General features: G+C 39.1%; 1 non-coding gene across 1 annotated transcript; it reads right to left on the bottom strand.

Annotated features, from left to right (window-relative positions):
* Positions 1-825: 825 nt before the first annotated feature.
* Positions 826-927, bottom strand: LOC118012726. Its single transcript, XR_004679794.1, has one exon. It is a non-coding gene; the product is annotated as a U6 spliceosomal RNA (small nuclear RNA).
* Between the last annotated feature and the right edge of the window lie 14,002 nt (positions 928-14,929).

The following is a 14,929-nucleotide window of genomic DNA, read 5'->3' on the forward strand; positions in this document are numbered from 1 at the left end:
CAGTAGTGTGGTATATTTGTTAAAATTAATGAACTGATATTGATACATTATTATCAGCTAAAGTCCATAGTTTATTCAGATTTAATCTTTCCCTAATATACTTTATTCTACCCAGGATTCTTCTAGTATACCAAATTACATTTATTTGTCATGTCTCCTTAGGTTCCTGTTGGCTGTGATAGTTTCTCAGAATTTCCTTGTTTTTGATGACCTTTGAAGTTTTCAGAGGCACTGGTTAGGTTATAATAGGATGCCCCTCTATTGGATTTCATCTGGTTTATTTTCATGATTAGATTAGGGTTATGAGTTTGGCCATACCAAAACAATACCCTTCTGAGCATTCTTCTTGACAACCAGTATAGCACAAGGTTTTTCCACTCTGGGTACTAGGAACATAAATTATTCCTGGCCCTGTGTGAAATCTGAAGACTGTGGGCTCCTTTCCAGTGGGTCTTTTCCCTTACTTGGGTAGGTTCCTCATTCATATGTCCAGTTGCTACTTACCTGAGGACTGAAAAGGAACCATAGTTCTCTGGAGCCCTTGCTCTATCTCTGTGCAGCTCTCTCCTCTCTGGCACTCTGCCCTGTGAATTCCTCCAAACTCACAACTCTGGCTACTCAACTCAGGGAGATTACCGGGCTCTGTTTGGGATTTTCCTCCCTATACTGTATAGCCTGGAAACTCTCTAGGCACTAAACTAGGGCTATCATGGGGCTCACCTCATTTATTTCTTTTCTCTGAGGGATTACTGTCCTAGGTTTCATGTGTCCAATGTCTGAAAACCACTACTTCATATTTTGTCTTTTTTCTCAACCTTTTTTTTTAACAGAACACTTAATGAATTTGCTGGTCATCCTTGCACCGGGGCCATGCTAATCTTCTCCACATTGTTCCAATTTTAGTATATGTGCTGCTGAAGTGAGCACTTGTTTCTCAATTGTAAGGGGAGAGAGTAAATCCAATTTCTCAGTATTATGGCCACATACTGAAGTCAAAATTATTTTTTTGTTTTATTGTGGTAAAATATACGTATCATAAAACTTACATTTAGCCATTTTAAGTGTACAGTTCAGTGGCATTAAGTGCATTTACCTTGTCGTGCAACCATCACCACCATCTACCTCCACAATTTTTCCATCATCCTAAACTGAAACCCAGTACCCATCAAACAATAACTCCCCATTTTCTCTTCTCCTCAGCCTTTGAAAACCACTGTTCTGTTCTCTGTCTCCATGAATTTGACTACTCTAGGTACCTTATATATATGGAATCATATATCTGTCCTTTTGTTTCTGGCTTATTTCACTTAGTGTAAAGATTTTATTTATTTGAGAGAGAGAGAGAGAGAACATGAGTGGGGGGAGGAGCAGAAGGAGAGGGGAAGCAGACACCCTGCTGAGCAGGGAGCCCGATGCGGGGCTCCATCCCAGGACCCTGAGATTATGACCTGAGCCAAAGTCAGATGCTTAACCAACTGAGCCACCCAGGTGCCCCTTATTTCACTTAGTATAATATCCTCAAGGCTTATCCATGTTGTAGCATGTGTCAGAATTTCTGTCTTCTTTCTTTTTTTAAGATTTTATTTATTTATTTGACAGAGAGCAGGAGAGAGAACAAGAGAAAGCACAAGGGGAGGAAGGGGTAGAGAGAGAGGGAGAAGCAGACTCCCCACTGAGCAGGGAGCCGCATGCAGGACTTGATCCCAGGACTCTGGGATCATGACCTGAGCCGAAGGCAAATGCTTAACCAACTGAGCCACCCAGGCAGCCCAGAATTTCTGTCTTCTTGAAGGCTGAATAATATTCCATTGTAGGTATATGCCACATCTTTATTATCCATTCATCTGTCAGTGGATATTCAGATTGTTTCCACCTTTTGGCTATGACTAATGCTGCTATGAACATTGGTGTATGTTATGGACTGAATTGTGTCTCCACAAAATTCATGTTAAAGCTCTAGCCCCCAATTTGACTATATTTAGAGATAAGGCCTTTAGGGAGGTAATTAAAGTTAAATGATATCATAAGGGTAGGATCCTAATCTGATAGGACTTGTGTCCTTATGAGAAGAGGAAGAGACAGATCAGAGATTTATCTGTCTGCATGCAGAGATTGATCTATTTGCATGCAGACAGACTAAGTGGGGACACAGCAAGAAGGCAGCTGTCTACAAGGTAGAAGGACAGATATCACCAGAAATGCACCCTGACACCACTCTGGTTTTGGACTTCTCCAAAACTGTGAGAAATTAAATTTCTGTTGCTTAAGCCACCCAGTCTGTGGTATTTTGTTATGGGAGCTTGAACTGACTAACACAGTGTACAGGTATCTGTTTGAGTCCCTCAGTTCCAGGAGTGGAACTTCTTTGAATTTTTTGAGGAACTTCTATACTGTTTTCTGCAGTGCGTAATTACATTTTTAAAAAGATTTTATTTATTTATTTATTTATTTATTTATTTATTTATTTATTTATTTATTTGAAAGAGAGAGAGTGTGGGGGAGGGGGAATAGCAGAGAGAGAGGGACAAACAGACTCTGCATTGAGTGTGGAACCTGACATGGGGTTGATCCCACGACTCCAGAGATCATGACCTAACCCAAATCAAGAGTTGTATGCTTAACCAACTGAGCCACCCAGGTGGCCCGTGTAATTACGTTTTATCATCATTTTCCCTGGCTAGAAAGTAAGCTCTGGGATGGCAGATTAAATCTCTTGTATATGTAGTGCATAGCATGTTATAAATGCTCAATAAATATATGTCACCTCCATGAGCAAATACATGAATTTTTGCACCTGAAAATTAATTATTAGTAGTAATAACTATTTGAAGCAGCATTATATTGTAGAAAAAATTCATGAAACTGGAATTTTCGTTGTACCTTTGCTACCAACTTACTTGTGACCTTGGATAAAATATTAAATCTCTTGGGATCTCAGTGTTGTCATCTGAAGATGAAAGAGTTGTACTGAATGATCTCAAGGTCCTTTCAGCGCTAATACGTCTTGGTTCTCTAATTCTCAGTACTGGGATACCTAGTATCATTAGTTTTACATACTTAAAAATACTATGGCTTGTCAAGTTGCCTGCTATTAGGGCTTGGGCAAAGCAAGGTACCAGGTTAAGGTCCTGATGGGTTGAATTGGGTTGGCTATTTCCCAGAATTACCAACGGTAGAGGACACATCAAAGATTAGGTTAATAAAAGCAATATCAGTTATCAAAACTAAGAGTCAAGTACAAGGGCTTTAGGTGGGAGCCAATGATACCACAAAGAGGTCAGGAAATGGGCTGCAAAGCTAGACTACAAAGCTGAATGGTGGTTGGCTTCATTATGGTGGCTGTAGAAAGTGCTGGGTCTCCAGAGTTCTGTGACAGGATTCTTTGTGTCTGTCTTCTAGGATATAAAATTGGAGTGTTAATTACTACTTTTTCTACCACTTAGGCCAAAGATAAATGGAAATAAAAAACTCCAAAAAGAACCAGGCCTTAATTTTTTATGAAATGTTTGAAAAATCAAATGTAAAATTTATTTAAGTTAGAGCAAAATGTAAAAATTGGTGAATTTGGAAAAGAGTATTTAGGAGTTCCTTATATTAGTCTCATAACTTTTCTGTAAGTTTGAAATTATAAAAACTAAAAGTTATGAAGAAGAAGAAGAGTATTTTAATGTATTTTAAGGAGAGTAAGAGAAAAACCAGAAGAGGACATACAGGAGCTTGCCTAAGTGTCCTTTATCTGCCTCTCTTCCTAGAGTACACTCTACTTTTCCTGGAAGTATTAGAGTTGCCATAATTTAAATCCATCCCCACTATGGGGAATATTTACTTCACTCTGGAAACATTTTATATGGGACTTTACCCACAACAACTTTAGAATTGATTTTATAAGCATAGAAGAACTGCTTCTAGGGCAAAGTATCTAAATCATCTTATTATAGAAGTTTTTTGACATTGTCCCTAGGTCTACATCAAAGTATCAGTGTATTAATATCTAGAACTCTAATTTGACATTAGAAATTCAAGAAACCACGATTTTAGATTTACCAGCTTATCAGAAATCCTCTGATTTTTAGCTAAACTACATCATTACTTTGGAAGAAAGTATTTCCAAACTATAAATCTGATAAAGTGCTTATATCCAGAATAAAGAACTCTTAAACCTCAGTAATAAGAAGATAACATGATTTTTTTTAAAGATTTTATTTATTTATTTGAGACAGAGAGAATGAGAGACAGAGAGCATGAGAGGGAGGAGGGTCAGAGGGAGAAGCAGACTCCCCGCCGAGCAGGGAGCCCAATGCGGGACTCGATCCCGGGACTCCAGGATCATGACCTGAGCCGAAGGCAGTCGCTTAACCAACTGAGCCACCCAGGCGCCCAACATGATTTTTTTTTTTTAAGGTAAAAGATATGAGGACATGTCACCAAAGAAGAACATAGCAAATAGGTGCATCAAAAAATGTTTAATACCATTAGTCATTAGGGAAATGCAAGTTAATATGGCAATAAAATACCACTACACAGGCACTAAAATGGCTAAAATTAAAACACACTGATAATACCAACTGTTGGCAAGACTGTGGAATGGCCACAATGTTTGTACATTGCTGGTGGGAATGCAAAATTTTATACCCACTAGGGAAAGCAATATGACTGTTTCTTACAAAATTAAGCATCCACTTACCATCTGATCCAGCCCACTCTTAGATATTTACCAGAGAGAAATGAAAACATACTTCACTCAAAGACTTGTACTTGAGTATTCCTAACAACTTTGTTTATAATCATCAAAAACCGGAATCACCCAAATGTTCACCAACTGATGAAGGAATAGCCAATGTGTGCTATGTCCATACAGTGGACTATGACTCAGAAACAAAAAGGAACATACTACTCACACACACAACAACATGGGTGAATCCCAAAAGCGTTATGTTAAGAAAAAGAAGGCAGACACGAAAGATCACACACTGTAATTTCATTTATGTAACATACTGGAAAAGTCAAAACTAGAGTTAATAAAGCAGATTAGTGGTTGCCTGATAGGGAGAGAATTGCAAAGGGGCAGGAGGGAATCTTTGAGGTTTGATGGAAATGTTCTATGCCATAATTGTGAAAGGTTTTATTTTTTTAAAAGATTTATTTATTGGGGCACCTGGGTGGCTCAGTCGTTGAGCGTCTGCCTTTGGCTCAGGTCGTGGTCCCAGGGTCCTGGGATCGAGCCCCGCATCGGGCTCCCTGCTCGGCAGGAAGCCTGCTTCTCCCTCTCCCACTCCCGTGCTTGTGTTCCCTCTCTCGCTGTCTCTCTCTGTGTCAAATAAATAAATAAAATCTTTAAAAAAAAAAAAAAGAGTGCTGAAAATTTATTTAAAAAAAAAAAATAAATAAAAGATTTATTCATTTGAGAGGGGGTGGAGGGGCAGAGGGAGAAGGAAACTGAATCCCAAGCAGACTCTGCACAGAGTGAGGAGCTCCATGCAGGGCTTGATCCCATGACCCTGAGATCATGACCCCAGCCGAAACCAAAAGTCGGATGCTCAACCAACTGCGCCACACAGACACCCCAGTTGTGAGGGTTGTTAAACAAATATATGCACTTACGAGAATTCATTGATTATACACTTAAATTTTGTGAATTTTACTGTAGTCAATTATACCTCAATAATGCTGATTTTAAAAAAACTTTACAAACTTAAGCCATTCTTTTTATTGCCCCAATATTTTTATCCCAGTGGATATCTGTTATTAGGACCACAGTAACTGCTCTTGGAAATTAATAATAAATAGCATCAATTGATAAATGTTTAACATAGGAGAATGACCTATGCTGCCAACTTCACATTTTTCAGGATAAATTAAAAATAAGGGGGGGGGGGGCCTAACATAATGGAATTTGTTTTGACAGAAGGCTGCCATGGTGTTTTATTTGATGTGAAATGGAAAGGTGACAAATATGGGGATCATTTTAGTTCAGATGTATCAAATCTCCTTATTATTCTAGAGCAAATATTAGTGGATTGAATGAATCTCAAGCTGTAGACATTTCTCAGGTCTATTTTTAAACTCAAACTGGCTCTTTCCCAGAAAGAAGAGAAACAAAAATTTACTGGCAGTAAAGCCTTTACCTTTTTTCATTGAATTTTCTGAGGAGATTAAAAAAAAAAGCCTCTGAAAAATCAGAACAGATGGAACATTACGAAGAGCACTGAAAAACAGAATACTTTTCAGAGTACTTAGAAGAAAATAAAGTGCTCAAAAAGACCCTGTCTTTTTAGAAAATCAGTTGACTAGAGACAAAGTATCAAATGTAGTAAATATTTGCCTTTCTCTGAAGGAACTGAAAACAATAAAAGCCCAGTCACATTAAATTGTTCTGAAGGTTGTTCTGTAAGGCACCAGTCCAAAGGATTTCCATCTGAAAGGATTCTGTAGAATTCTTCTTAGAAATAAGATAGTTGAATGGTTTGGGGAAAGCCTGAGAGAATTGATAAAAATGTTGCTCGTTAACATTCACTCTCTCTTTTTCCTCACCATAAAACTATCCTTTAAATATCAGAAAAGTTAAATTTTAAACTCTCCAAGTGGAAAACGTAGCAGAGAAAATCCCACATATGGCACCATGTTTTGCGCTCCTAAAGGCTTCACAATCTCCATTTGTTGATAGTTGAATAGTTATTAGAGTAGTTGCCCGGGTCTTTGCAACAGGTAAAGGATGAGAAGTGGCCTATACAAGGATCGTGGGAGAGTGTGGAGGGCTCCAGGTGTTAATCCTATTTTCCAGTTCACCAGACTTCTTCATCGCAGACTTGCTACCAAACCATTGGGAATGAGACAGTGTAAGGGAACATGTTAACAGCAGCCAGTGAAATAGACCAAAAAACTGTCAGTCCCAGGAAAAGTACTAGAGAGGAGAATCACAAATGCAGCAGTGAATCTTTGCCAAACAGATACAGTTGGTTTGTTGGGTTTTTTTTTTAAACATCACACTTGACAAATCCTTCCTGAGTTTCAAAGGGAAGAGACAAATAAGCTTCCATTTTGTTATCAATAAAGGTAGCAAGTTGTAAAAAGCTTAAATACTGTTTTAAGAGTAAACTATAGAAGGAACATGGCACGCTATCATAAAGTAAGAAAAAATAAAGAAAAAGAAGTGAAGTGAAAACAATAAAAACAAAATCTTCCTTGAATGGAAACTGGAAGTACATTTCCTTGGCTGAAGATCCAGTGTGAATCAAAGTGGAAAAAAAATAACATCTTGATAAGGCCAAATAAAATGGTAAACCAGCCTTCAGTACTGATGTGATTGTCAAGAAGCCTTTAGATGGGTGATCTGGAGTGCTGGTCTTTTGACACCTGAAGCTATTTACTAAGCTTAAAGAAATAGAAAAATTCTCAAAAAAAAAAAGCTTTCAAAATTACTTCATTCTGATTCTCTGTGTTTGGGAAAATCAAATAGATGCCTATAGCTCTTAGATGAACAGGGACTAAGATGCATAGATGTGGTATTGTGATAAATTCAAAGTATTTGGAAACCATTGTGTCTGTGTCTGAACGTTTGGAATTGCAAGATGTTTGCAAAGATGATGATCTAAAAGTGGACGATCAGGCCTGGCTTCAAATGGCTGCCTGAATGAAAATGGGGATTTTAGGAAACCCATTACAGACCTCTCTGAGCTCTAGAAACCAGCATGGTTTAATGATGTCACTGCCTCTAAGAGAGAGCAGGTGATATATTGCTTTGATTATTTGACAAGCATACCTCCCCTTCAGGGACGGAGTGTAATCCAAGATGCCAGGTACATTCTAGCACCTGGATCTGATGTCTAGAGTCTCAAGAAGCCTGGGAATCTCAGAAAGGCTGAGAACTGGACCTGGGCTCTCATGGGGGAGGACTTCTTAAGGAAATTATTTTTTCTTCTTGGCTAAAAAAGCACTCAGGAGGAAAAGTGTCTTCTTTTACTGCCATTGGATAAATAGATGATCCATCCATCCATCTATTTATTATAGTCAACAAATATTTTTCAGCATTTATTATGTGCCAGGCACTGTGGGTGCTGAAGATAAAGCAGTTAAAGAGACCCTCATGGAGTTTACATTCTAATGGAGAAGTCCCAAAATAAACAAGTACATAAATATTATACTTATAGATTATAAATGAGCTCTTAGGAAAATAAACAGGGTGATGAGAGGATGAATAAGAAGGTCACTAAAGTGAATAAAGTTCACTATAATTAGTGGTTAGGTCACATAGAGCCAAGTCTTAATGGATGAGAAAAAGTTAGCCATTTCCAGGGAAGGAAAGAATGTTAGCCTTTCCAGGGAAGGAAAGAATGTTTCAGGCAGAGGTAATACCAAGTACAAAGGCCGTAAAATAGAAAAGAAGGAACATCTATTGTGGTATGATGAGTTAAGGGAAGAGTGACATAAGATGAGGTTAGAGAGATATGAAATTAGGATCTTATTCTGAATGCACTGGGAAATCATTGATGGCTTTGAAGCAGGAGAAAAAGATTTGACATTTTAGTAAGATCACTTTACTGTTATATTGAAAGTATATTGGAATGGGACAAACACGGAAGCAGTGAGACCAGTTAGGAGATGCAAAGTAATGGTAATTTGTGCCAGGGGTATCTATTTATCCCAATGAGAAGTGGGATCTACATCCCTTCCCCTTAAGTTTGGGCAGGCTTGTGACTACTTCTATCAATAGAGTAACAGTGGAATTGACCCTGGGACATCTGAATTTAGACCGTAAAAGGCCATACCTTCTCTGCTGGAACTTTGCTTGATCTACCATGTAAGAAGTCCACCTACCCTGAGTTTTCTCTAGGCTATGAAGGAGCCTAGGCACATGAAGGGGCCATGTGTAAATGTTCCAGTCAACAGCCCCAGCTGAGGTCCCAGTTGACAGCCAGGATCTGCAATCCGATGTGTGAATGAAGATGTCTCCAGGTAATTCCAGCCCTGCATTGTTAAGTCACCCCTAGTCTCTGAGTCTTCTCAGCTGAGTTCCCAAGATATCTTGTTGCAGAGATAAGTCATTCCTGCTGTTCCCTGTCTGAATTCCTGACGTATTAAGATTTGAGGTGGTTTGTCACAAAGAAAACAGTAACTGGACCACTGGGAGAGGAACATCTTTGAGGGGAGAAATTAAGAGGGCATAATGTAAAGCAGCTGAATAGAGAATTAAGTGGTTTGTTGGACATATGAGTGTAAGCAGACAACTGGGCTGGAGATACGCTATTGGTAAGCAGCATATGGAGCCTATCTACTTTCCTGGGACTGGGTGAGTCCACTTAGGGTAATGAGTGGGCAGAGAAGAGAGGCTAGCTCAAGACCTCATTCTGAAAAAGTCTAGTACTTAGAGGTAGGTAAGAGGAGAAAGAGTCAGAAAAGGAAATTGAGACAGAGTGCCCAGTGAGGCAAGAAAAAAACTGAGAGAATGGTCCCAAAAGCCAAAAGAGAAACTTATTTCCAGAATGAAGAGAGAGTCAACTTTGTCGAAAACTTTTGGGAGTCAAAAAGATAAACGTGGTCATTGAATTCAGCAGCAAGGGGATCACTTGTGACCTTGAAAAAGAATAATTTCAGTGAGGGTGGATTGTTCAGAAACATAATGGGGTTTTGATCTCTCTCAAGGAATGAAGAACAGTACATTCTTTCGGAAAAAGTTGGATCACCATGCCATATACAGCTAGCTTAAGTGCTACCCAAACTGCATAATTTACCTGGGAGGGGAATAGCACAATGTAGGAAACAGCATACATTTTTGGCATCAGAACTCATTGAGTTTCAGTTTCTTCATCTGTAAAATAAGTGTAATAATACCTCTTCATAGGATTGTTAGAAGCAAAAAACGAGATAACATTTTAACACAGTGCTAGGCATAAAGAAGTTTGCTCAGTGCTCGTTCATTGAAAACACACTCATTGAGTGCCTACTGCATGCCAGGCCCTATCCTGAGTACCTGGATACAAAGACAAGAAGTCTCAGTCTGTGATCTCCAGGAAGCTATGGATGAGGATAAGATCATCATGTCAATGGGGTTGTGACAAAGGAGAAGAAAACCTGAAATGTGTCTGGGGGAGTCAATGAAAGCTATACCAAGGGAATAACATTTCATCTGTGACTAGAGGGCACGGGTTCGGTTTGCCAGGTGGACGAGCTGGGGAGGGCATTCCAAGCAGAGAGAGCATCACGTGCAAAGGCTCAGGGATGGGACTGAGCATAGCATGTTCTGGAGCTATAGAGAGCTGAGTGTTACTGCGGTATAACCTGTACAGACCAGGTGGAGGTGGTGAAAGGAAGGTGGTCAGGGATGAGGCCAGGCTGGCAAGAAGGAATGGGAGGATGAAAAGCCTCATTTGGGGGCGCCTGGGTGGCTCAGTCAGTTAAGCGTCTGCCTTCGGCTCAGGTCATGATCCCAGGGTCCTGGATCAAGTCCTAATCGGGCTCTCTGCTCAGTGGGGAGTCTCCTTCTCCCTCTGCCTCCACCCCCCACCCCTGGCTTGTGCTCTCTCTCTCTCTGTCAAATAAATAAATAAAAATCTTAAAAAAAAAAAAGAAAGAAAGAAAGAAAAAGAAAAGAAAAGCCTCATTTGTCATGCAGAAAAGTTTAGATTTTATCCTGAAGGGTTAAGGAGCCACTGGCCCAAGGAAGTGACAAAACCATTCTTAGGCATGGAAGGTGGACTAAGTTTCCTCACCTTTGTAAAATGCCTTGGTCTTTGCACTTAAAAAAAAAAAAAAAGGTACCTCTGAGCAATGCTTGGCAGGACATGTGCTATAAATTATTTTTCCAATTGTGACACTGGACTGTTTTCATTCTCTTGTAGGGAGGAACTCATGGACCAGTTGAACAGAGTAGAGAATCCAGAAAGAGACTATGTTAGAGGAAAGACTAAATTAGCTTTCTATTCTTTCCATAGAGGATAATGTCAATGCCATATGAAGTGGTGATCAAAGAGCCTGTAGCAAAACAAAAACAAAAAAGTAGGCAAAAAGTATGAAAGAGATGTGGTACATTTAATTTAAAAAAGATGTCATACATTTAATAGTGATATGAGGATGGCATTATCTAGCTTTTGTGACATGTGGTATTTGTAGTTTTATAGATTTGTGATTTGATATGCTTTCTTTCCCATCTTAACCTCTAAATATTTTTTTGTATCAATGATTTTGCATTCTTTTTCTTAAAGAAGGTTTTAAAAATTGAGTATGCCTTAGATCGCACAAAACCTGGATAAACCATTGAGTACTGCATTATCCTTTATTGGTTTCCCTAAACTGGCTTGCAACTTTGTAAATAGTTATTTTATGAAACTCTACTCAATTTCCCCATTTAACATGCCATCTGTTTCTAGTACCATGACTGATACAACAATGTTCATGTGAGTCATAATCTTTGTCTATCATTTATACATTATATTCTTCTGTAAGTATGAAGAAATTGACAGTAACAAAAAGGATATAAGAGATATCTATAGGGGCGCCTGGGTGGTTCAGTCGGTTGAGCGTCTGCCTTCGGCTCAGGTCATGATCCTGGGATCCTGGGATTGAGCCCCGTGTCGGGCTCACTGCTCAATGTGGTGTCTGCTTCTCCCTCTCCCCCTCCCTTTACCCCCCCCCCAGCTCGTGCACTCTCTCTAATAAATAAATAAAATCTTTTTAAAAAGAGAGATCTACATATCTACTTATCTGCTCTGTGTATGTGTGTGTGTATATTTGTATACACACATTGTATACATCAACATCATGTATAGATTATGAATAGATTAAGTAATTGTTAACAATGCTCCATGGAGAGGCAGGAGAACAAAGGACAGAGATTAGATGAGAAACTACTTTTATTATAGTCTCCTTTTTTATTGTTGAATATTTTTCATGTTTATGTATTTATTTCTCAATTGAATTACATTTGGGGTTCATTTTTGTTCAAACTAGTTCAGTAGGTACTTTTAGAGGGGGAACAAAATATAGAGTTGGGTTTTACTGAAGGTTGATCAGTATAGTTTATTTTAATGTTTTATGTCCACCCAAAGTTTTCCTGTACTCAGAAGATTTCTGGGACTGATGATTAGGCCTTAAAGAATAGAATAGCTTAATGTTGCCCATCAAGTAATAGGGAGAAAAGTAACACTTACCACTTTATTCAGATCTTACCTTTGAAATATTCTCTGTGGTGCTTCCTATGAGGAGAGCTTACATTTACTAAAAGACTAAATGGTCTTTTTATTTATTTTTGAGGGTCTCCCTAGAGTTGCATAGTAATTTTCAGGCACAATACAAAATACCCAGACAATTTTTTCACACATATCCCCAGCCATAGAGCTGACCCTCAGTACCTTGCTCTCATGAAGCGGGAACCCATATCCATCCCAGCCCCATCCAGCTGATTGAAGCCAAAGCCCAATTCCCTGTCAGGGAAACTTGCCAGGAGTACGGTCTGCAATCCTGAGTAGCTCCCCGTCAAGGATTCCTCTCATACACTCCACATGTGCAGAAGACTAGAAAGAATGCTAGAGTCATCTTAAAGGAAGGGTAGTTTGTTGGGTGGGAGCCTTTTGGACACCCACACATCATATTGCAGAGTAGCCTGCCTCTTAGCCTGCTGGCATAGAGGCCCTGGAGCCTGGGAGGCAGCTGAGGCTTGGGAAATTTTGCTATGGAAGTGGGGAGAGGGTACCCCTTGCTATGCAAACATATCCCCACAAATCCAGAAGAGAAAGAATGGAGAAATATGGCCTACGAAGTTGAACCCATTTCCTTTTTATGGTCCTTACTATCTTCTGCCCGCAGTTTATCTGTTCCAGTCACTGAATGCCTCAGGAAAGCTAATGATCTCTGGAAAATGGTAGTTGACAGTACTTTACCTTGAATGTTTCTCCCCTACACAAATGATTTCATCATGGCTAGGGAAGAATGCAACCATGTGACTTCACCCCCCACCAACCAAAATACTTTCCATTGTCCCCATGCCTCAAATTCTCTTGATAAGACAAAGCCTTTTATTCCACGGTTAGAGATAAGGCAAAGTACCCTAGGAGGTGGAGCTTATTGGCTTAAATACACAGGAAGGTTGTTAAGGGATCCCCTCAGGAAAATCCTTTCCAGGGGAGCTGAAGGCCTTCTGACACCTCATTGTAAAAATTCTTTTTTCTGATGGGAAGCAGATGGAATTAACAAGCTGAGACATCTGTCTATTGTTCTCAAGCAAGGCACATGTGAATCTTTGTGTCCTTTCTCACGAGATAGGCTTTATATCTGCATTGAGGGACAAGAACATCTACAAATATCCTACTTTGTTTAGGAATCATGCTCATTCTTTATGTTTCTATAAAATAAAACAAAGAAACCTACCTGTAGTGACTCGAATGAGATAAGAGAATTGTGATTGGAAGACCCCAAGGGTCCTTAATTTCTGCCTTGAAGAGAGAAATACAAAAGCTCAACACTATGGCCCCCACCCCTTCTTATCACCTTGGATGGCTTGCAAAGACCTGGCTCTAAGAGAACAGACCAAACTCCACAGAAGGACTACCAGGTCTGGGCATGAACAATTATGATGACTCAGGAATCCCAGCTTCAGAGAGTGAGGTCAGATACAGTACGGGCAATGCCTAACACTGATTTTTTTTTAATAACTGATACTTATTATTTTTAAACCTTGATTTTTATTATGTATGACTGACATACAGTAAATAACGTATGGTTGAAATGCACAATTTGCTAAGTTTTGACATATGAATATACCCATAATATCATCACCACAATCAAGATAGTTTAAATACCCATCACCCCCAAAAGATTCCTCATGCCCTGTCATAATCCCTTCCTCTTGTACCTGCCTACCTCATCCACCAGGACACCACTAATCTGTTTTCTATTACTATACATTAGTTTGGATTTTCTAGAATGTTATATAAAAGAACTCATACAGTACATACTCTTTTTTTTTCTGCTTCTTTTGCTCAGCGTAATTATTTAGGGATTCATCCATGTTGTTGAATGTATCAGCAGTTGATTCCTTTTTATTGCTGGGGAGTATTCCATTGGGAATATACCACATATACCACAGTTTGTTTGTCCACTCACCTATAGATGGACATTTGGGTTGTTTTCAGTTTGGTGCTATTACACATGAAGATCCTATGAACATTCATGTATAACTCTATGTAGATGTTTGCTTTATTTTCTCTTAAGTGAATACCTAGGAGTGAATGTCTGGATCATATGGTAGGTGTATGTTTAACTTTTTAGGAAACTACCCAATGATTTTCCAAAGTAGTTGTACTATTTTATATTCCCACCAGCAGTATGTAAGAGTTCAAGTTCCTTTACCTCCTTGCCAACACTTGGTATGGTCAGTCTTTTTAATTTTAGCCATTCAGTAAGTGTATAGTGGTACTTAATTGTGGTTTCAATTTGCATTGTCCTAGTACTTAATGATGCTTACCATCTTTTAAAATATGCTTTTTAAAGATTATTTATTTATTTATTTATTTGACAGAGAGAGAGCAGAGTGAGCAAGAGAGAACACGGGTTGGGGGGGACGGGCAGAGGGAGGGGCAAACTCCCCAATGAGCAGGGAGCCTGAGACAGGACTTGATCCCAGGATCCAGGGATCATGACCTGAGCCAAAGGCAGACACTTAGCTGTCTGAGCCACCCAGGCACTCCTAAAATATGTTTATCTGCCATCCATGTCTGTTCAAATCTCTTGCCCTTTTTTTTAAATTGGGCTGCTTACTTTCTTATTATTGAGCTTTGAAGGCTTTTTAAAAATATATTCTACATGCAAGTCCTTTGTCAGATATAAGCTTTGTAAATCCCATTTGCAAGACTCTATTTTCAAATAAGAATAATAAACCAGCTTTTGGTTTCATTAATTTTTCTCTATTGGTTTTCTGTGTTCTGTTTCACTGATTTCC

The sequence above is a fragment of the Mirounga leonina genome, unplaced genomic scaffold, assembly GCF_011800145.1.
Source record: "Mirounga leonina isolate KUSES-001 unplaced genomic scaffold, KU_Mleo_1.0 Mir_151, whole genome shotgun sequence".
Classification (NCBI taxonomy): Eukaryota; Metazoa; Chordata; class Mammalia; order Carnivora; family Phocidae; genus Mirounga; species Mirounga leonina.